At 43.6% G+C, this 22,805-nt stretch overlaps 1 long non-coding RNA gene across 3 annotated transcripts in view; it reads left to right on the top strand.

The window, feature by feature from the left end:
* LOC123491299 overlaps nt 1-22,805 on the top strand; it is a 116,474-nt gene that overhangs the window by 70,947 nt on the left and 22,722 nt on the right. For all 3 annotated transcript variants that reach the window (XR_006661269.1, XR_006661267.1, XR_006661268.1), the window contains exon 2: nt 7,168-7,232. This is a non-coding gene — a long non-coding RNA (uncharacterized LOC123491299). The remainder of the gene's footprint in view (nt 1-7,167; nt 7,233-22,805) is intronic.

Raw genomic sequence — 22,805 nt, 5'->3', positions numbered from 1 at the left:
GGTGTAGAGAAATGCTTGTGTTCCTAGCTCCAACAGTGCAGTATCTAACAATACTCTCTCTCTCTCTCTCTCTCTCTCTCTCTCTCTCTCTCTCTCTCTCTCTCTCTCTCTCTCTCTCTCTCTCTCTCTCTCTCTCTCTCTCTCTCTCTCTCTCTCTCTCTCTTGTGTGTGTGTCTCACACTCTTTCTTCTCATCAAAAACAGTAACCTTTAACCTCAATTCACAAACGTCATCAGTTTTCCTGATCTTTCCTCAAAGCCCTCTGTGTGAAGAACTCAAGTTAAGAGGGTTATACTGTATGTTATACTGTATGTTATACTGGATGCTATACTGGATGTTATACTGTATATTATACTGGATGCTATACTGGATGTTATACTGTATATTATACTGGATGTTATACTGGATGTTGTACTGGATGTTACACTGGATGTTGTACTGGATGTTATACTGTATATTATACTGTATATTATACTGGATGTTGTACTGGATGTTATACTGGATATTATACTGTATATTATACTGGATGCTATACTGGATGTTATACTGTATATTATACTGGATGTTATACTGGATGTTGTACTGGATGTTACACTGGATGTTATACTGGATGCTATACTGGATGTTATACTGTATATTATACTGGATGTTATACTGTATGTTATACTGGATGCTATACTGGATGTCATACTGTATATTATACTGGATGTTATACTGTATATTATACTGTATGTTATACTGTATGTTATACTGGATGCTATACTGGATGTTATACTGGATGTTATACTGGATGTTGTACTGGATGTTACACTGGATGTTGTACTGGATGCTATACTGGATGTTATACTGTATATTATACTGGATGTTGTACTGGATGTTATACTGGATATTATACTGTATGTTATACTGGATGTTATACTGGATGTTATACTGTATGTTATACGGTATGTTATACTGGATGTTATACTGGATGCTATACTGGATGTTACACTGTATATTATACTGGATGTTATACTGGATGTTATACTGGATATTATACTGGATGTTATACTGGATGTTATACTGTATGTTATACTGTATGTCATACTGGATGTAATACTGGATGTTATACTGGATGTTATACTGGATATCATACTGGATGTTGTACTGGATGTTATACTGGATATTATACTGGATGTTGTACTGGATGTTATACTGGATATTATACTGTATGTTATACTGGATGTTATACTGGATGTTATACTGGATGTTATACTGGATATTATACTGTATGTTATACTGGATGTTATACTGTATGTTATACTGTATGTTATACTGTATATTATACTGGATGCTATACTGGATGTTATACTGTATATTATACTGGATGTTATACTGGATGTTGTACTGGATGTTACACTGTATATTATACTGGATGCTATACTGGATGTTATACTGTATATTATACTGGATGTTATACTGGATGTTATACTGGATGTTATACTGTATGTTATACTGTATATTATACTGGATGCTATACTGGATGTTATACTGTATGTTATACTGGATGTTATACTGGATGCTATACTGGATGTTATACTGGATGTTATACTGTATGTTATACTGGATGTCATACTGGATGTAATACTGGATGTTGTACTGGATGTTATACTGGATATCATACTGGATGTTGTACTGGATGTTATACTGGATATTATACTGGATGTTGTACTGGATGTTATACTGGATATTATACTGTATGTTATACTGGATGTTATACTGGATGTTATACTGGATGTTATACTGGATATTATACTGTATGTTATACTGGATGTTATACTGTATGTTATACTGTATATTATACTGGATGTTATACTGGATGTTATACTGTATATTATACTGGATGTTATACTGGATGTTGTACTGGATGTTACACTGGATGTTATACTGGATGCTATACTGGATGTGATACTGTATATTATACTGGATGTTGTACTGGATGTTATACTGGATATTATATTGTATGTTATACTGGAAGTTTTACTGTATGTTATACTGTATATTATACTGGATGCTATACTGGATGTTATACTGTATATTATACTGGATGTTATACTGGATGTCATACTGGATGTTATACTGGATGTTATAATGGATGTTATACTGTATGTTATACTGTATGTTATACTGGATGCTATACTGGATGTTATACTGTATATTATACTGGATGTTATACTGGATGTTGTACTGGATGTTACACTGGATGTTATACTGGATGCTATACTGGATGTTATACTGTATATTATACTGGATGTTGTACTGGATGTTATACTATATATTATACTGTATGTTATACTGGATGTTATACTGTATGTTATACTGTATGTTATACTGGATGCTATACTGGATGTTATACTGTATATTATACTGGATGTTATACTGGATGTTGTACTGGATGTTACACTGTATATTATACTGGATGCTATACTGGATGTTATACTGTATATTATACTTGATGTTGTACTGGATGTTATACTGGATATTATACTGGATGTTATACTGGATGTTATACTGTATGTTATACTGAATGTTATACTGGATGTCATACTGTATATTATACTGGATGCTATACTGGATGTTATACTGTATATTATACTGGATGTTGTACTGGATGTTATACTGGATATTATACTGAATGTTGTACTGGATGTTACACTGTATATTATACTGGATGTTATACTGAATTTTATACTGGATGTTATACTGGATGCTATACTGGATGTTATACTGTATGTTATACTGTATGTCATACTGGATGTAATACTGGATGTTATACTGGATGTTATGCTGGATGTCATACTGGATGTTATACTGGATGTTATACTGGATGTCATACTGGATGTCATACTGGATGTAATACTGGATGTTATACTGGATGTTATACTGGATGTCATACTGGATGTTATACTGGATGTTATACTGGATGTCATACTGGATGTTGTACTGGATGTTATACTGGATATCATACTGGATGTCATACTGAATGTTATACTGAATGTTATACTGGATGTTATACTGGATGTTATACTGGATGTCATACTGGATGTCATACTGTATGTCATACTGGATGTTATACTGGATGTTATACTGGATGTTATACTGGATGTCATACTGTATGTCATACTGGATGTTATACTGGATGTTATACTGTATATCATACTGTATGTTATACTGGATGTTATACTGGAAGTCATAATGGATGTTATACTGGATGTCAGAGATGACAAGACTGATAAGAGAGTAGAATCATTATTCCATAGCTTCTGGTGACTCAAAGGGCACCCTGTTCCCTACATACTGTACCGCGAGGCTTCAGAGATGTTCTAATCTCACACTGTGTGTGTCCCCTCACCTGTGGCACACACACCAAACACACCACTCACACACACCACACACACCACACACGACACACACACCATACACACACACCACACACACCACACACACCACACACACACACCACACACACACACTCTTCCATACACACACACACCGCCTCGAGACGTTTACACAAGTTCCCCACAGAAACGGGGACGGGTGCATCGTTCGCATTTCTCCTCCGTTGCAGTGGTTACCTGTTCTGTCAGCGGTCTCCCACCCATCCGTGGCGGTTTCTTCGGCGTGTAATCCCTGACATCATCTGTGTTTATCAGTCTGTTTTAGTTACAGGAAAGGATAGGTGCATGCTTTAGACTAAAGCTTAGTTGCTTAGGACTTTTCCCCCATTACCTCCTCAGCCTGGCCCCGAGGCATCCTCCCCAGCCTGCCACACACAGACAGGCTAAAGAAGGATAGACAAGGACAGATAAACAAACACACACACACACACACTAGCACTGCTGGCCTTTCAAGAACACACACAGGCAACTTCTCTCTGCCTTTTGAGAACACACACACATACACACACACTGCAGGTAGCCTAGCAGTTAGAGTGTTGGAACAGAAACCGGAAGGTTGCTAGTTTGAATCACCGAGCTGACTATGTACAAAAACTTGTCAATCTGCCCTTTAGCAACGTACTTAACCCTAAATGGCTGATCCCATGCGGTGAACCCACTCTCCTAGGTGTCTCCGGGGCAGTGGTAAATGCAAAAAACATATTTCCATTTCACCACACACTTATACATGTTACACACTTGAACATGTGTGAAACAGGACAAATATAAGCACCCCCTCTTTGACACACACACTCATTATTTCAGCATTGGTTATTGTTATAATGGTAGCTATTGTTGCTACCACTACAGTCCCGTGTAGCTCAGTTGGTAGAGCATTGCGCTTGCAACGCCAGGGTTGTGGGTTTGTTCCCCACTGGGGGGCCAGTATGAAAATGTAAGCACTCACTAACTGTAAGTTGCTCTGGATAAGAGTGTCTGCTAAATGACAAAAAAATGTCAGAAACAACCAGGCTTTTCCTATTGGAAAAATAACATTGTGAATGCTGGTTTGACGCATAATATATCTTCTAACTCCTCTTAAAGTTAGAATTACAGTGTAAAGGGCCTTATTTTTCACTTAAACAGTGATTTGGATTTGGGTCTAGAATGTGTAGCCATTTGGTAGGGACATTAAACTTGTTCTGTTTCCTGATGTACTGAGAGTATCTGAGGAGGCATGTTATACGGTGAGTATTTCGTCAGAAGTGACGCAGACCGGACCACTGAGGTCACCAATGGGGAGGAGAAAGCCTTCTCCCAGACCAGTCTTTCAACTCGCTTTTAATTTGAGGAAATATTCTAAGTATAGAACCCTGGCTCTGGCCAAATGGTTTGCCCCAAACTCCCTTGTCGACACACATTGGAGAAGTTTGGTATTTTTATTGCAATATGTGTGTGTTTGTGAGAGCTAGTGGAGTATCTTTCTCTCTCTCTCTCTCTCTCTCTCTCTCTCTCTCTCTCTCTCTCTCTCTCTCTCTCTCTCTCTCTCTCTCTCTCTCTCTCTCTCAAATCAATTCAATTCAATTCAATTTAAGGGCTTTATTGGCATGGGAATCGTATGTTAACATTGCCAAAGCAAGTGAAGTAGATAGTAAACAAAAGTGAAATAAACAAAACATATTAACAGTAAACATTACACTCAGAAGTTCCAAAAGAATAAAGACATTTCAAATGTCATATTATGTCTATATACAGTGTTGTAACAATCTGCAAATAGTTAAAGTATAAATGGGAAAATAAATAAACATAAATATGGGATGTATTTACAATGGTGTTTGTTATTCACTGGTTGCCCTTTTCTTGTGGCAACAGGTCACAAATCTTGCTGCTGTGATGGCACACTCTGGTATTTCACCCAGTAGATAAGGGAGTTTATCACAATTGGGTTTGTTTTCGAATTCTATAGCTCAGTTTCCACCTCATTTTGTGGGCAGTGTGCACATAGCCTGTCTTCTCTTGAGAACCAGGTCTGCTTATGGCGGCCTTTCTCAATAGCAAGGGTATGCTCACTGAGTCTGTACATAGTCAAAGCTTTCCTTAAGTTTGGGTCAGTCAAAGTGGTCAGGTATTCTGTCACTTTGTACTCTCTGTTTAGGGCCAAATAGCATTCTAGTTTGCTCTGTTTTTTTGTTAATTCTTTCCAATGTGTGAAGTAATTCTCTTTTTGTTTTCTCATGATTTGGTTGGGTCTAATTGTGTTGCTGTTATCCTGGGGCTCTGTGGGGTCTGCTTGTGTTTGTGAACAGAGCCCCAGAACCAGCTGGCTAAGGGGACTCTTCTCCAAGTTCATATCTCTGTAGGTGATGGCTACAGTTAATCTCTCTCTCTCTCTCCCTCTCTCTCTCTCTCTCTCTCTCTCTCTCTCTCTCTCTCTCTCTCTCTCTCTCTCTCTCTCTCTCTCTCTCTCTCTCTCTCTCTCTCTCTCTCTCTCTCTCTCTCTCTCTGTCTCTCTTTCTGTCTCCCTCTCTTAATGACACCCATCCATGCACCGAAAATAAATGAACTCCAGGTTGTGTTTCTCATTAATGAGATTTGTTGGGGAGGGATTTGATAGACAGAGCCCTAATTACAAATAAAGGAAGGACATGCTTCACTGCTGTTTATTAAAACACTGTGTTCTGACGTGGGGAGTAGAGGAGGACTGGGTAGAGAGTAAGGTCTCCTCTGTGATCACGTCCTGTTCAGAGAACCAGCCAGCCAGCCATGTTCAGAGCACCAGTCAGTCAGTCCTGTTTAGAGCACCAGCCAGCCAGCCCTGTTCAGAGAACCAGCCAGTCAGCCCTGTTCAGAGAACCAGCCAGTCAGCCATGTTCAGAGCACCAGCCAGTCAGTCCTGTTTAGAGCACCAGCCAGCCAGCCCTGTTCAGAGAACCAGCCAGTCAGCCCTGTTCAGAGCACCAGCCAGTCAGTCCTGTTCAGAGAACCAGCCAGTCAGTCAGTGAAAAGTTTGATGGGATTTGAAATGTGGATTGTGTGTGTGCGTGTTCCTTTTTGGGGTATACACCCTTATAACAAAAACCACTTGTGTTTTGCCTCTTTGTCCCTGAATGACACAAGACCTATGAAATATGTTAACATGATACTTTGCTGTTGGGAGTGGCCAGACCTTCAAATAGTATTGGAAATCTTATCTCTTGCTTGAACTTTTTACCTTATTTACATTTTGCAGACACTCTTACCCAGAATGACTTACAGGAGCAGTTAGGGTTAAGTGCCTTACTCAAGGGCATATCAACAGATTTTTCACCTAGTCAGCTCTGGGATTCGAACCAGTGACCTTTCAGTTACTGGCTCAATGCTCTTAACCGCTAGGCTACCTGCCATTCCCTTGTCTCAGACAGGTCTGAACACAGGTCTGAGTGTGATATTGCCCTCTCCAATGCTTTTTCTATCACCGACCCATGGTTGTCAAGCAGTTCTGCCCTGCACTTTAGTGAAATGGTAAAAGCTCTGGATCCTGGTCCTGTGGGTTTGAATCCCATTTCAGCCCCATCCCCTTTAGCTTATTTAGTTCACCACAAATCTGTCAGAAAGACCTCAGCTGAATACATCTCAATGAGAGTTAAGCACATATGCAGTGTAGTGCTGTAACCCAATACTGTTGGTGTGTTGGCCATTGGCACTGTGTTACTTTAAAACCAGTCAAATATGTGACATTTTCCCTCGTTTTTTATTTTGTTTTTGCCTACAGAAGGAATCAAGATTCCGGGAATCGAGAATGAGACGACTTCTGGTGGATTCACAGGGCTTTTTGTGGTGAGTATATATGTTTCCAGAGACGTTACAAACGGTGTCAGCTTGCTTGTGGTATTCCAGTGTCAGAGTTATTGCCTGTAAAGCTCAGCTGTGTATACCTTATAACCTAAGTCGCTCTGGATAAGAGCGTCTGCTAAATGACTAAAATGTAATGTAAATGCAACCTCTGACCATGTGGCCATGTGTGGGTCTACTTTCTATAGTTTCTCCCTCACTGTAGCCTAACAACAAGACGAACTACGGCTGCACTTCGGCTGACCAGGCCACCTTTCACCCCAAGCTGTCATGGATGTTGTTGGTGTGTTGTTCTGCATTTGTTTATCATTTTCTCGCAGACCCACTTCTTTGACAACCTCACCCTAATGTTCGTACGTTTTTCTAACTGTAGGAAAGTAATGGGGCGGATGCCAACGGATTATAGTGTTACTGTGGTTTAGGCTTATAAAATTCTAACTCCTGACGCAACTCATACTTTGCTGTAGGCATAATTGTTCGCCAAATGCTATTATTTAACTCGTTTTAATACCAATAATTTTCCTGCCAGTAAGGGCCTTTTTTAATAAAATCAGTGATAGAGCTCTCTACTTTTTCAGATAGATTTTGGACTTTATTATTTTAGAGGCATTCGGCAGGATCTGGATTTGGACAAAGCTATGGCAGTAATTCTCCCACTGGGCAAAACTGGTTAAATCAACGTTGTTTCCACGTCATTTCAACAAAAAGGTTCAATGTGATGACGCTGAAACAATGTGGAAAACTGATTAGATTTGCAAATAGTCATCAAGGTAAGCGAATTTCGTATTTCTTTCAACCAACCTAAATCCAAAGTCATGGTGACATTTTCTGCCAATTTCACGTTGAATTTGCGTTAGTTGACAACACAACCAAATGTAAATCAAAAATAGACGTTGAACTGACGTCTGTGCCCAGTGGGCTGTATAGTGTGACTGGGCTGAAGGCCTACAGTACTGACTGTATAGTGTGACTGGGCTGAAGGCCTACAGTACTGAATGTATAGTGTGACTGGGCTGAAGGTCTACAGTACTGACTGTATAGTGTGACTGGGCTGAAGGCCTACAGTACTGAATGTATAGTGTGACTGGGCTGAAGGCCTACAGTACTGACTGTATAGTGTGACTGGACTGAAGGCCTACAGTACTGAATGTATAGTGTGACTGGGCTGAAGGCCTACAGTACTGACTGTATAGTGTGACTGGGCTGTGGAACTACTGTACTGACTGGACTGAACCCCCTCTCCTCTTCCTAGTACCCCCTCTGCCTCCCCCGGGGCTACTCCTCCCTCTCTCTCTCTCTCTCTCTCTCTCTCTCTCTCTCTCTCTCTCTCTCTCTCTCTCTCTCTCTCTCTCTCTCTCTCTCTCTCACACACACACACACACACACACTCCCCCCTCCACCCCTCACCCAGGGGCTGTGTGTGCCTTTCTCAGTGTGTCACCCCTTGGGGTGATGGCTCCTTTCTCAGCCCCTCTCAGGGCCCCGGGTCCTTTTGACTCTGAAGCGCTCTGTGTTTGCCCAATAATTTGGGAGCCGGATACGGGGATGAATCGTTAAGGACTCCCGGGGTCAGTCCGGTGATCCTCTGCAACTCCGAGTCCCCCCGCACCCCCCACCCCCTCACCCGCTGTTGACTCATCGCCAGGGCGATGGGGAACAGGAATTGTTTTCTCTCATGCATTTTGCTGTCAACCAGCAACCAACTGGAAACGCTACTCAGCTGTGTGTATGGTCGGTTTTTTATAATTTACTCCGTTTGTTGTCTCTCGCCAGTCTCACTCTCTCTCTTCTTGCCGCTGCTTCCCCCACAAACCAAGCCCCGCACCCTGTCACTCAAGCAGGCACACTCAGTTAGTCTGCATGCTATAGGCCAGTGCATGCAGTCAACAAACAAGAACAATGCTGCTTTGAAATTTGCTTCTTCAAATTAATCCACATGTGTTCTGTATCATACAGTTGCAAAATGCTAGTTAGTTAATCTTCGCAAGCTCCCAAAAAATTTGCTTTAGCCGTTAATGCTAATTGCTAACTACCTAGCTGGTAAATGCAGCTAGCAATGATTATGGAGCTAGGGGGGCAAATCTGGCTTGCAAACATAAGCTCTAATACAGGCTGCAACCAGTGGTTGTGTCAGCATTTTGTTTGTGTAACGAATGTTTTGAATCAGAGAGGAATAGGCAAACCATATTCTATAATCTTTGTCTAAATGTAACATCTATTCAAATGTAATTAGGTTCCCCTGGGAAACACTGACCAAAATGTTGGTTCCTACCCTGTCACAACAACTACCACTATACCTGGCTTTTCCATTCATTGTCATGACAAACAACACAAAACATAGAATAAGAATACTCATTCTATTTCTATGATTCCAACAGCACATAATATATATATATATATATATATTGTGGCGTACAGCAGGTCAGCCACCAGGGGGAGACTCGTCGAGGCCTGGTAACGGATGGAGTATAGATCACGAGGTGATGGTTTCATCTGCTGGACGTGCCAGGTCTCGACGGGCTCCCCGGACAGGTCTAATTGGGGCTGATTGGGAGCTGGTGAGTAATTAAGGGCAGATTGCTCACCAGCTGTGCAAGGCCCATAAAGCTGCCAGAAGGGCAGCACATGGGAGAGGACTGGGGGAAGTAAGGTAACTTCCGTGTAGTTGGAGACGGTATCCTGGAGAGGATCTCATGGGGGAGACCTAACCTTTTCTTTTGATTATTTTATTAATAAACACCCTTGAAACCGAGCTAATCATACTCTGTCCCAACCCCCTGATCTGCCACAAGTGGTGGAGAATGCGGGCACTTTGATAACGTGGTCAGATCAAGGTTGACGTATACACAGCATCAGCATGGACAAGTTGATAGCTCAGTTCGTCCGGGCCCAACAAGCACAACAGGCGGTTCAGGAACGATCGCTGGAGGACCAGCAACTACAAAACGTCTGCCTCGTGGAGGAAGTCAGGAAGCTGCAAGGAGGAGCGTCTCCTGAAACCCATCCCAACCAGTTTTTAATCAAGCTAACGGAAGACGATGACATTGAAACATATCTCTGTACGTTTGAACGGACAGCGCTACGGGAAGGATGGCCAAGGCCGAAGTGGGCAAGTCTGCTGGCCCCGTTCCTCTCTGGGAATGCCCAAAAGGCGTATTGGGACCTGAACAACGAACAGGCGGCTAACTACGATGGAATCAAACGGGAGATACTCAGCCACTACGGGGACCGCCTGGCCCATCGGGCTCAACGGTTCCACGACTGGAGGTTCGTACCCGATGCATTCCCCCGAGCCCAGATAAGCGACCTTCTGTGCGTCACCAGGGCATGGCTCCTAACCGACGTATCCACCCTCTCCCTCCTCGACAATGTGGTCCTGGAACGCTTCGTACGGGCGCTACTCCACGACATGAAGAGGGCAGCGAGCCTATTCGCGCCCCAGACCTTGCAGGGCCTCCTGGAAGCAGTGGAGACGCATCAGAACACTCAGGCCCTACTGAGGGGGAGCCGGGACAAGTCAGCGACTGTGCAAGGGGACGGAAGGACAACCCCACCGCGGTGTACCCCGAACCGACAGTCGGCAGGGCCAAGGGACTGCAAACCCGTGGAGAGACGGCTGGGGAAGGGCCGACCCGCCACCGACGACCCCAGGTAGATGAAGACCAACGGAGGTGTTTTGAGTGTGGCGCCCGGGGGCACATTGCCTGGAATTGCCCTGCTCGAGAGGAGTCGATGCCATCAGCTAGCACCGGAGGCCAGGTGGGTCACGCAGTGAACTATGTCAACTCCTGTTGGGCGCACCATGAATCAACTGCACCCATGGTCCCGGTGAAGGTTGACGGACACGACACAGAAGCGCTATTAGACTCCGGAAGCATGGTTACGCTCGTGACCATGAGCCTTTTGAACCAGGAGACGGGGTAAGGAGATGTCCATTTCCCGTGTTCACGGTGACACAAAGCGGTATCCCGCCGTATGGACCAACATCGTGACACCACAAGGGAGCCGCCAGATGATGGTGGGTGCAGTACCAGAGCTGCCGGTACCTATCCTAGTGGGACGGGATTGTCCGCTGTTCGCGGCCCTATGGGGGCATGAGTTGAAAAAAAAGATACGAGCCGGCCGAAGAAGAGAGCAGGGACGACCCCTCGCCTGTACAGCCAGGACGCCACCGGTTAACCAACCTACGGGTCCGGAGTCGGAGTCGGAGGGGGAGCCGGAACCCGAACCCTTGGGAACCACTGGACCTGGACAGGACTAATTGGGGCTGATTGGGAGCTGGTGAGTAATTAAGGGCGGATTGCTTACCAGCTGTGCAAGGCCCATAAAGCTGACAGAAGGGCAGCACATGGGAGAGGATTGGGGGAAGTAAGGTAACGTCCGTGTAGTTGGAGACGGTATCCTGGAGAGGATCTCATGGGGGAGACCTAACCTTTTCTTTTGATTATTTTATTAATAAACACCCTTGAAACCGAGCTAATCATACTCTCTGTGTCTTATCTGTGTAAACGTCTTGACCTAACCCCCTGATCTGCCACAATATATATATATATATATACAGTACCAGTCAAAAGTTTGGAAACACCTACTCATTCAAGGGTTTTTCTTTATTTTTACTATTTTCTGCATTGTAGAATAATAGTGAACACATCAAAACTATGAAATAACACGTATGGAATCATGTAGTAACCAAAAAATTGTTAAACAAATCTAAATGTATTTTATTTTTCAGATTCTTCAAATAGCCACCCTTTGCCTTTATGACAGTTTTGCCTTGAATGAGTAGGTGTGTCCAAACTTTTGACTGGTAGTGTATATATACACATACAAAAGAATGTGGACACCCCTTTAAATTAGTGGATTCTACTATTTCAGCCAATCCCCATTGCTGACATGTGTATAAAATCGAGCACACAGCCATTCAATCTCCATTGACAAACATTGGCAGTGGAATGGCCATACTGAAGAGCTCAGTGACTTTTAACGTGGCACCGTCATAGGATGCCACCTTTCCAACAAGTCAGTTTGTCAAATTTCTGCCTTGCTAGAGCTGCCCCTGGTCAACTGTAAGTGCTGTTATTGTGAAGTGGAAACGTCTAGGAGCAACAACGGATCAGTTGCGAAGTGGTAGGCCACACAAGCTCACAGAACGGGACCGCCGAGTGCTGAAGCACGTAGCGTGTAAATGTAATCTGTCCTCGGTTCCAACACTCACTACTGAGTTCCAAACTGCCACTGGAAGCAACGTCAGCACAAGAACTGTTCATCTGGAGCTTCATGAAATAGGTTTCCATGGCTGAACAGCCGCACACAATCCTAAGATCACCATGCGCAATGCCAAGCGTCAGCTGGAGTGGTGTAAAGCTCGCCGCCATTGGACTCTGGAGCAGTGGAAACATATTCTCTGGTGTGATGAATCACGCTTCACCATCTGGCAGTCCGACGGACGAATCTGGGTTTGGCGGATGCCAGGAGAACTCTACCTGCACCAATGCATAGTTCCAACTGTAAAGTTTGGTGGAGGAGGAATAATGGTCTGGGGCTGTTTTTCATGGTTCGGGCTAGACCCCTTAGTTCCAGTGAAGGGAAATCTTAATGCTATAGCATACAATGACATTATAGATGATTGTGTGCTTCCAACTTTGTGGCAACAATTTGGGGAAGGCCCTTTCCGGTTTCATCATGACAATGCCCCCGTGCACAAAGCAAGGTTCATACAGAAATGGTTTGTTGTGATCGGTGTGGTAGAACTTGACTGGTCTGCACAGAGCCCTGACCTCAACCCCATCGAACACCTTTGGGATGAATTGGAACGAACGACTGCTAGCCGGGCCTAATCGCCCGACATCAGTGCCCGACCTCACTAATGCTCTTGTGGCTGAATGGAAGCAAGTCCCTGCTGCAATTTTCCAATATTTTACTTTTTTTTAAATTACATTTTAGTCATTTAGCAGACGCTCTTATCCAGAGCGACTTACAGTTAGCACATACATTATTTTATCGAACCCACAACCCTGGCGTTGCAAACACCATGCTCTACCAACTGAGCAACATCCCCTGCCAGCCATTCCCTCCCCTACCCTGGACGACGCTGGGCCAATTGTGCGCCGCCCCATGGGTCTCCCGGTCGCGGCCGGCTACGACAGAGCCTGGATTCGAACCAGGATCTCTAGTGGCACAGCTAGCACTGCGATGCAGTGCCTTAGACCACTGCGCCACTCGGGAGAGAATATCTGGTGGAGGCTGTTATAGCAGCAAAGAGGGGACCAACTCCATATTAATGCACATGATTTTGGAATGAGATGTTCGATGAGCAGGTGTCCACATACTTTTGGTCATGTAGTGTACCTGACTTTAGGGCTAGTTCCAATATACCTTAATAATGTATTGTATATTCCTTTATATACACTGAGTTTACAAAACATTAAGAACACCTTCCTAATATTGAGGTGCACCCCCATCCTTTTGCCCTCAGAACAGCCTCAATTCGTCGGGACATGGACTCTACAAGTTTTCGAAAGCATTCCACAGGGATGCTGGCCCATGTTGACTCCAATGCTTCCCACAATTGTGTCAAGTTGGCTGGACGTCCTTTGCGTGGTGGACCATTCTTGATATACACGGGAAACTGTTGAGCGTGAAAAACCCAGCAGCGTTGCAGTTCTTGACACAAACCAGTGCGCCTGGCACCTACTACCATACCCTGTTCAAAGGCACTTAAATATGTTGTCTTGCCCATTCACCCTCTGAATAGCACACACACACAATCCATGTCTCAATTGTCTCAAGGCTGAACCTGTCTCCTCCCCTTCATCTACACTGATTGAAGTACATTTAACAGGTGACTTAATAGCTTTCACCTGGATTCACCTGGTAAGTCTATGTCATGGAAAGAGCAGGTGTCCTTAATGTTTTCTACACTCAGTGTATATGCCATTTATCAGACATTTTTATCCAAAGCGACTTAGTCATGCGTGCATAAATGTTTTATGTGTCCATGGGCGGCGCACAATTGGTCCAGCGTTGTCCAAGGTAGGGGAGGGTTTGGCCGGCAGGGATGTGGGTTCGCTTCCCACGGGGGGCCAGTATGAAAAAAACAAAAAAAAAACATGTATGAATTCACTCACTGTAAGTCGCTCTGGATAAGAGCATCTGCTAAATGACAAAAAATTAAAATAAAAAATAATGTGTGGGCGTTCCCGGGAATCAAGCCCACTATCCTGGCAACACAAGTGTTGTGATCTAAATCACAATTTACATTTAAATCTCAATATCTATATATATATATATATATTTTAAGTATTATATTTTTTGCTTGTATTTATCGATAGAAAAATATCCAGAGGCAAACAAAGTGCTTTTTATTTGGAGAAACGCCACATGCTCCTTGAGAGGAGATTGATGACTTTGTTGTGTTCTGAGGTGAGGCTGTGTTGTGTTCAGAGGTGATTTTGTGCATGCTTGAGTGCGTGTGTGTAGGTGTGTATGCAGCCAGGTCACCCATGATTCAAGTCAGTATTCGACGTCCGTCCATGTCTGAGGACGTCGGTAGATGACGTAGAAACCGGCCACTAGAGGCAACAGTGAGCACTGTTACCTCCAAGTAGGTTTTGGTTTTGCTAGGGCATTGTGGACAGGGATGGTGGATGGGCGGAAGGTTGCAAGTTCAAATCCAGCAAAATAAAGTTGTTTTGGAGATTTTTGTTTTAAGCCTATCCCAAACCTTAACCCTTACCTTAACCATTTGGAGTTAATGCCTAACCTTAAGATTTCTGAGTTAATGCCTAAACTTAACCTTAAACACTTCGAAATTTGACGTTCGCAGCAACTTCGAAATTTGATGTTTGACAAACATGTATGAACATCTAATTCTGACGTGAGACTGTGAGAGCTAGGTGGTCTATATCTGTTGGTGGTGTGTGTCATTGGCTTTCTGTGCGTGTGTGTGCTTGTACATGTGTCTGTGTGTGTAATTGTGTGTGTATGTGTGTTATTACCTGAGGGCAGGTGAGTGTTTGCCTACCAGTCACTCTTTATGAGCTGACTGTTTGCCAGGGAATGCACCATGTCCGATTTGTCGTTGGCTCCCATTGTTTCGCTCATCTGACCGTTGCCTTGAGGTTGTTTTCTGGCTGGGCCCTGGTAACTGAGGAATATATGATTTTTCTTCTCTTTCTCGCTCTTTCTTTATTTTGCATGTGTTTCCCTCTCTCATGTCTCTCTCTCTCTCTCTCTCTCTCTCTCTCTCTCTCTCTCTCTCTCTCTCTCTCTCTCTCTCTCTCTCTCTCTCTCTCTCTCTCTCTCTCTCTCGTACTGTATATTCAAATATTGCGTAATTTCAGTTCAAGGAGTTATGTGATATTCCGTCACCACTGACCCCAGCCCAAAAAACAATGGTATTTTATTAGGAGAGACTGTGTGTGTATGTGTGTTTGTGCACACATATGAGTGTGTGTATCTTTGTGAATGTGTGTCTGCCGTCCTGTGCCACAATGTGGGTGGTCCTCACGGCTGGCTTGATGGTAATCCTCTGTCACATAAATCAGTGTCCGGGCTCAGCCCGCCCAGGGGCTTGGGGCTGGTGGAGGGTTTGGGTCACGGGCTGTGGCAGTGTGACCACCAGAGGAGCAGTGCTAGTAGGTCCACACCAAGGCCCAGTCACTTCCATGCTGCCATGCCCACACCACAACTATCCACACGGCTACTAAACCAACTCTGCCTGCATGGCTGCACTCACAAAACAGCTCCACCTACACAACAATGATTCAATAACTAAATGAACCACACTGAAATATGAGGCGATACTCATAACTCATGAAGTGGACCAATGTGTGGCTCAGTTGGTTTGCAACACCAAGGATCATGGGTTTGATTCCCTCTGGGGCCACCTGTATGAAAAACCTGTACGCAAGGCTGTAAGTTGCTTTGGATAAAACTGTCTGCTAAATGGCATATATTATATTATTATTACACCACACAAAAACATGAGTCCACATAAGCCATGCCGATAGGCCTATTCTAAGACTTAGTAGTCATAGCTTAAAGGCATGCCAGAAAGTTTCAACCCTAATATGTATGTTTGTCACAGCATTTCTGGTAACAACGACATTATTGTTCAGAAACTTTTCTCTGTGTTAGTTTACTTATGTAAGTCCACTCTCTGCTAACCTGGTTGGCCTGTGACAGCACTCTGGATAGCACTCTGAATTGGCTCAAATTATATTGTCTGACTGAAAGTGTCAAGATTAAAGCCACTGGTCTTTGTTGAAGCTACCTCTCTGTGCAATGAGGATGAGGAGGATGAAGGTGAAGGCTTGTCCTGTCTGGCCGACTCTCTGTCCTTTTATCTAGGGAGATTGCATGCAGCTCTCACGCCGCAGACCTTAAACCCTTGTACACACTGTAGCGGCTCAAAGAGCTGCGGCATTCATGAAGATAATGCTGTTTGTATTGTTTGGAATAATAACACTCCATCTAGATGGATAAAGAAACAACAGGCACAAGTGGAGAGATAGAGAGAGAGGAATACAAAAGCAGAAGATGAAAGGAGAGAGGTAAAGAGAGAGAGTGAGGGAGAGAGGTATCCCACTCATCCACATCCCTGTTTGGATTTGATGGACCTCATAACAACATGCTCACACACAAATGGACTCAGAGTGGCCCCATTATTGGCCCCCAGTGGCCCCCCCTCTGTGCATCTTGACCGATGGAAGCCGCGATGCAGAAATGCAATTTGTTCTTTTGTCTGGCTAGGATCACAGAGGGAGGTTGCGCAGTTTTTAAAATGTTTTATAAAACTTTTTTTCTTGTTTCTGTCGCTGGAGTGCAATTTAGTTTGATGAGCAGGTGGTCTCTTTTGAATCTCGCATACGGCACTTTTTTAGCTTTCACCTGTGGCGTGTGGGCCTTTCAGTCTGAGTCAGTCATGTAGGCTAGGATTAGAGAAGAGGAGGAGGAGGAGGAGGAGAAGGAGGAGGGGGGGTGTAAGGAGTGTTGTGGAGGACCTTAGTGCCCTGCAGTCAGAGTCATGCCAAGTAGAGATTAAATAGAGTATTTTGTCTCAGACTGGCTCTGAAGGGCCTGAATCGGGCCTCCAGATGGCTTTTGTGGTGGCCAGGGGAAGAGGGCTGGAGACATGGGCTGTGGATCAGACCCTGCGGAGCGGGGTAGTCCCTAGGCCCAGCAGGTAAAGCTTTGTGGGACAGGACAGACAGACAGAGACAGGGAGGGGGGAGGAGGGGGGAGTGAAGGAGTCGCTGTCTCAGCGCTTTCCACCTTGGATCAGAAGTGTGGAGAAGGAGAGAAAGGGTGGATTAGAGCGAAAGAGAGATGTTTTGGTACGATGGCTTTGCTCATCTAGTTGCATGGACATACACAAGCACACATACACACACACACACCAGCTACGCACAAGAAGTGTGTGTGTGTCTTCATGACTCACCTCTGCGCCAGCAGGCCTCTCATCAGAGTGTAAGTCCTCTGAATAACCACCCTAGTAAGACACAGTAAAGCATGCTGCCTGATGTCATCTGAATAGCCACCCCAGTAAGACCCAGTGAAGCATGCTGCCTGATGTCATCTGAATAACCACCCCAGTAAGACCCAGTGAAGCATGCTGCCTGATGTCATCTGAATAACCACCCCAGTAAGACACAGTGAAGCATGCTGCCTGATGTCCTCTGAATAACCACCCCAGTAAGACACAGTGAAGCATGCTGCCTGATGTCACCTCCAATACAAAAGACACAGCAGAAGAAAGAAATTGAAGGATGGAGTGGAATGTTGCTGTGTCTGATCTTCAAAACCCCTTGTCCTCTTTCACACTCATGTCTGATTCCCACTATAGTGCCCGACCCCAACCGTACTGTCCTGGCTCTGATATTTTCCTTCTACATGGTTGGTTCCAGCAACTAGTGGATGTGTAACCATGACAACCTAGCACAGCTCTGATTGGCTTGGGTCAGCAGTGTGAAAAAGGTAACTGTCTGTCTGTTCGTCCGTCTGTCCATCCTGAACATGGAACTAAAGCATGAGCTTTTCAACAATTTACTTTAATCAGAGTTTCATTAAGTTCTACTAATGACCTTTTAGTAACTGTTGTGGTTCATTTCTGACAGAAATTTTATAGTTAGACAGCTTTATCTGTGTGAGACATTCCTAAATGATAAACTCCATGGATACGTCAAGCCAAACAAATCAATATTGGTCAATGACACCAACCAACAACACTTACCAGATGTAGGGTAAAGTTGCATTTCCCCCACTAATGGTTAGGGTTAGGATTGGGGGAGGGGAAGCTGATCCTAGATCTGTACCTAGGGAAAACTTCACACCGGAGCCAGTCTTTTTGGCTTTAGTTTCTGAATCAGAGAAAACAGTTGGTAAAAACAACATGTATTGAATTATGATGTGGCTCTAATGCATTATAAGACCTGACATAATTATGTATAATATCATGTTTAATATCATGTATAATATCCTGTTTAATATCATGTTTAATATCATGAATAATATCCTGTTTAATATCATGTATAATATCATGTATAATATCATGTTTAATATCATGTATATAATATCCTGTTTAATATCATGTATAATATCCTGTTTAATATCATGTATAATATCATGTATAATATCATGTTTAATATCATGTATAATATCCTGTTTAATATCATGTTTAATATCATGTATAATATCATGTATAATATCATGTTTAATATAATGTTTAATATAATGTATAATATCCTGTTTAATATCATATATAATATCATGTTTATCAATGCTAATAGTCCGGGTAGACATTTGATTAGCTGTTCAGGAGTCTTATGGCTTCGGGGTAGACGCTGTTAAGAAGCCTTTTGGACCTAGACTTGGCGCTCCGGTACCGCTTGACGTGCGGTAGCAGAGAGAATAGTCTATGACTAGGGTGGCTGGAGTCATCGACAATTTTTAGGGCCATCCTCTGACATGGCCTGGTATAGAGGTCCTGGATGGCAGGAAGCTTGGCCCCAGTGATGTACTGGGCCGTACGCACTACCCTCTGTAGTGCCTTGCAGTCGGAGGCCAAGCAGTTGCCATACCAGGCGGTGATGCAACCAGTCAGGATTCTCTCGATGGTGCAGCTGTAGAACTCTTTGAGGATCTGAGGACCAATGCCAAATCTTTTCAGTCTCCTGCGGGGGAATAGGTGTTGTCGTGCCTTCTTCACCACTGTCTTGGTGTGTTTGGTCCATGATAGTTTGTTGGTGATGTGGACACCACTCAACCTGCTCCACTACAGCCCCGTAGATGAGAATGGGGGCGTGCTCGGTCCTTCTTTTCCTGTAGTCCACAATCATCTCCTTTGTCTTGATCACGTTGAGGGAGAGGTTGTTATCCTGCCACCACACGGCCAGGTCTCTGACCTCCTCCCTATAGGCTGTCTCATCGTTGTCGGTGATCAGGCCTACCACTGTTGTGTCGTCGGAAAACTTAATGATGGTGTTGGAGTCGTGCCTGGCCATGCAGTCATGGGTGAACAGGGAGTACAGGAGGGGACTGAGCACGCACCCCTGAGGGGTCCCCGTATTGAGGATCAGCGTGGCAGAAGTGTTGTTACCTACACTTACCACCTGGGGGTGGCCTGTCAGGAAGTCCAGGATCCAGTTGCAGAAGGAGGTGTTTAGTCCCAGTGTCCTTGGCTTAGTGATGAGCTTTGAGGGAACTATGGTGTTGAATGCTGAGCTGTAGTCAATGAATAGCATTCTCACGTGGAGTGCAATAGAGATTGCATCATCTGTGGATCTGTTGGGGCGGTATGCAAATTGGAGTGGGTCTAGGGTTTCTGGGATAATGGTGTTGATGTGAGCGATGACCAGCCTTTCAAAGCTCTTCATGGCTACAGACGTGAGTGCTACGGGTCTGTAGTAATTTAGGCAGGTTACCTTAGTGTTCTTGGGCACAGGGACTATGGTGGTCAGCTTGAAACATATTGGTATTACAGACTCAGTCAGGGACAGGTTGAAAATGTCAGTGAAGACACTTGCCAGTTGGTCAGCGCATGCTCGGAGTACACGTCCTGGTAATCCATCATGACCTGCGGCCTTGTGAATGTTGACCTGTTTAAAGGTTTTACTCACTTTGGTTATGGAGAGCATGATCACACAGTCGTCCGGAACAGCTGATGCTCTCATGCATGCTTCAGTGTCGCTTGCCTTGAGGCGAGCATGGAAGTGATTTAGCTCGTCTGGTAGGCTCGTGTCACTGGGCAGCTCGCGGCTGTGCTTCCCTTTGTAGTCTGTAATAGTTTGCAAGCCCTGCCACATCCGACGAGGGTCGGAGCCAGTGTAGCATGTATAATAGCATGTATAATATCATGTTTAATAGCATGTATTATATCATGTATAATATCATGTTTAATAGCATGTATTATATCATGTATAATATCATGTTTAATATTATGTTTAATAACATGTATAATATCATGTATAATATCACGTTTAATATCATGTTTAATATTATGTTTAATAACATGTATAATATCACGTTTAATATCATGTTTAATATCATGTTTAATAACATGTATAATATCATGTATAATATCATGTATAATATCATGTTTAATATCATGTTTAATAACATGTATAATATCATGTATAATATCATGTATAATATCATGTATAATAACATGTATAATACAGTGCATTCGGAAAGTATTCAAACCCCTTGACTTTTTCCACATTTTGTTACTTTACAGCCTTATTCTAAAATTGATTAAATTGTTTTTTCCCCCATCATCAATCTACACACAATCCCCGATAATGACAAAGCAAAAACAGGTTTTTAGAAATGTGTGCAAATGTATAACATAAAAAAACTGAAATATGACATTAACATACAGTGGGGAAAAAAAGTATTTAGTCAGCCACCAATTGTGCAAGTTCTCCCACTTAAAAAGATGAGAGAGGCCTGTAATTTTCATCATAGGTACACGTCAACTATGACAGAAAAAATGAGAAAAAATAATCCAGAAAATCACATTGTAGGATTTTTTATGAATTTATTTGCAAATTATGGTGGAAAATAAGTATTTGGTCAATAACAAAAGTTTCTCAATACTTTGTTATATACCCTTTGTTGGCAATGACACAGGTCAAACGTTTTCTGTCAGTCTTCACAAGGTTTTCACACACTGTTGCTGGCCCAATTTTGGCCCATTCCTCCATGCAGATCTCCTCTAGAGCAGTGATGTTTTGGGGCTGTCGCTGGGCAACACGGACTTTCAACTCCCTCCAAAGATTTTCTATGGGGTTGAGATCTGGAGACTGGCTAGGCCACTCCAGGACCTTGAAATGCTTCTTACGAAGCCACTCCTTCGTTGCCCGGCGGTGTGTTTGGGATCATTGTCATGCTGAAAGACCCAGCCACGTTTCATCTTCAATGCCCTTGCTGATGGAAGGAGGTTTTCACTTAAAAATTCACGATACATGGCCCCATTCATTATTTCCTTTACACGGATCAGTCGTCCTGGTCCCTTTGCATAAAAACAGCCCCAAAGCATGATGTTTCCACCCCCATGCTTCACAGTAGGTATGGTGTTCTTTGGATGCAACTCAGCATTCTTTGTCCTCCAAACACGACGAGTTGAGTTTTTACCAAAAAGTTCTATTTTGGTTTCATCTGACCATATGACATTCTCCCAATCCTCTTCTGGATCATCCAAATGCACTCTAGCACACTTCAGACGGGCCTGGACATGTACTGGCTTAAGCAGGGGGACACGTCTGGCGCAGCAGGATTTGAGTCCCTGGCGGCGTAGTGTGTTACTGATGGTAGGCTTTGTTACTTTGGTCCCAGCTCTCTGCAGGTCATTCACTAGGTCCCCCCGTGTGGTTCTGGGAATTTTGCTCACCGTTCTTGTGATCATTTTGACCCCACGGGGTGAGATCTTGCGTGGAGCCTCAGATCGAGGGAGATTATCACTGGTCTTGTATGTCTTCCATTTCCTAATAATTGCTCCCACAGTTGATTTCTTCAAACCAAGCTGCTTACCTATTGCAGATTCAGTCTTCCCAGCCTGGTGCAGGTCTACAATTTTGTTTCTGGTGTCCATTGACAGCTCTTTGGTCTTGGCCATAGTGGAGTTTGGAGTGTGACTGTTTGAGGTTGTGGACAGGTGTCTTTTATACTGATAACAAGTTCAAACAGGTGCCATTAATACAGGTAACGAGTGGAGGACAGAGGAGCCTCTTAAAGAAGAAGTTACAGGTCTGTGAGAGCCAGAAATCTTGCTTGTTTGTAGGTGACCAAATACTTATTTTCCACCATAATTTGCAAATAAATTCATAAAAAATCCTACAATGTGATTTTCTGGATTTTGTTTTCTAAATTTGTCTGTCATAGTTGACGTGTACCTATGATGAAAATTACAGGCCTCTCTCATCTTTTTAAGTGGGAGAACTTGCACAATTGGTGGCTGACTAAATACTTTTTTTCCCCACTGTAAGTATTCAGACCCTTTACTCAGTACTTTGTTGAAGCACCTTTGGCAGCGATTACAACCTTGAGTCTTCTTGGGTA

The sequence above is a fragment of the Coregonus clupeaformis genome, chromosome 7, assembly GCF_020615455.1.
Source record: "Coregonus clupeaformis isolate EN_2021a chromosome 7, ASM2061545v1, whole genome shotgun sequence".
NCBI classification, from domain to species: Eukaryota; Metazoa; Chordata; class Actinopteri; order Salmoniformes; family Salmonidae; genus Coregonus; species Coregonus clupeaformis.
This window is presented reverse-complemented; position numbering and strand designations above follow the sequence as displayed.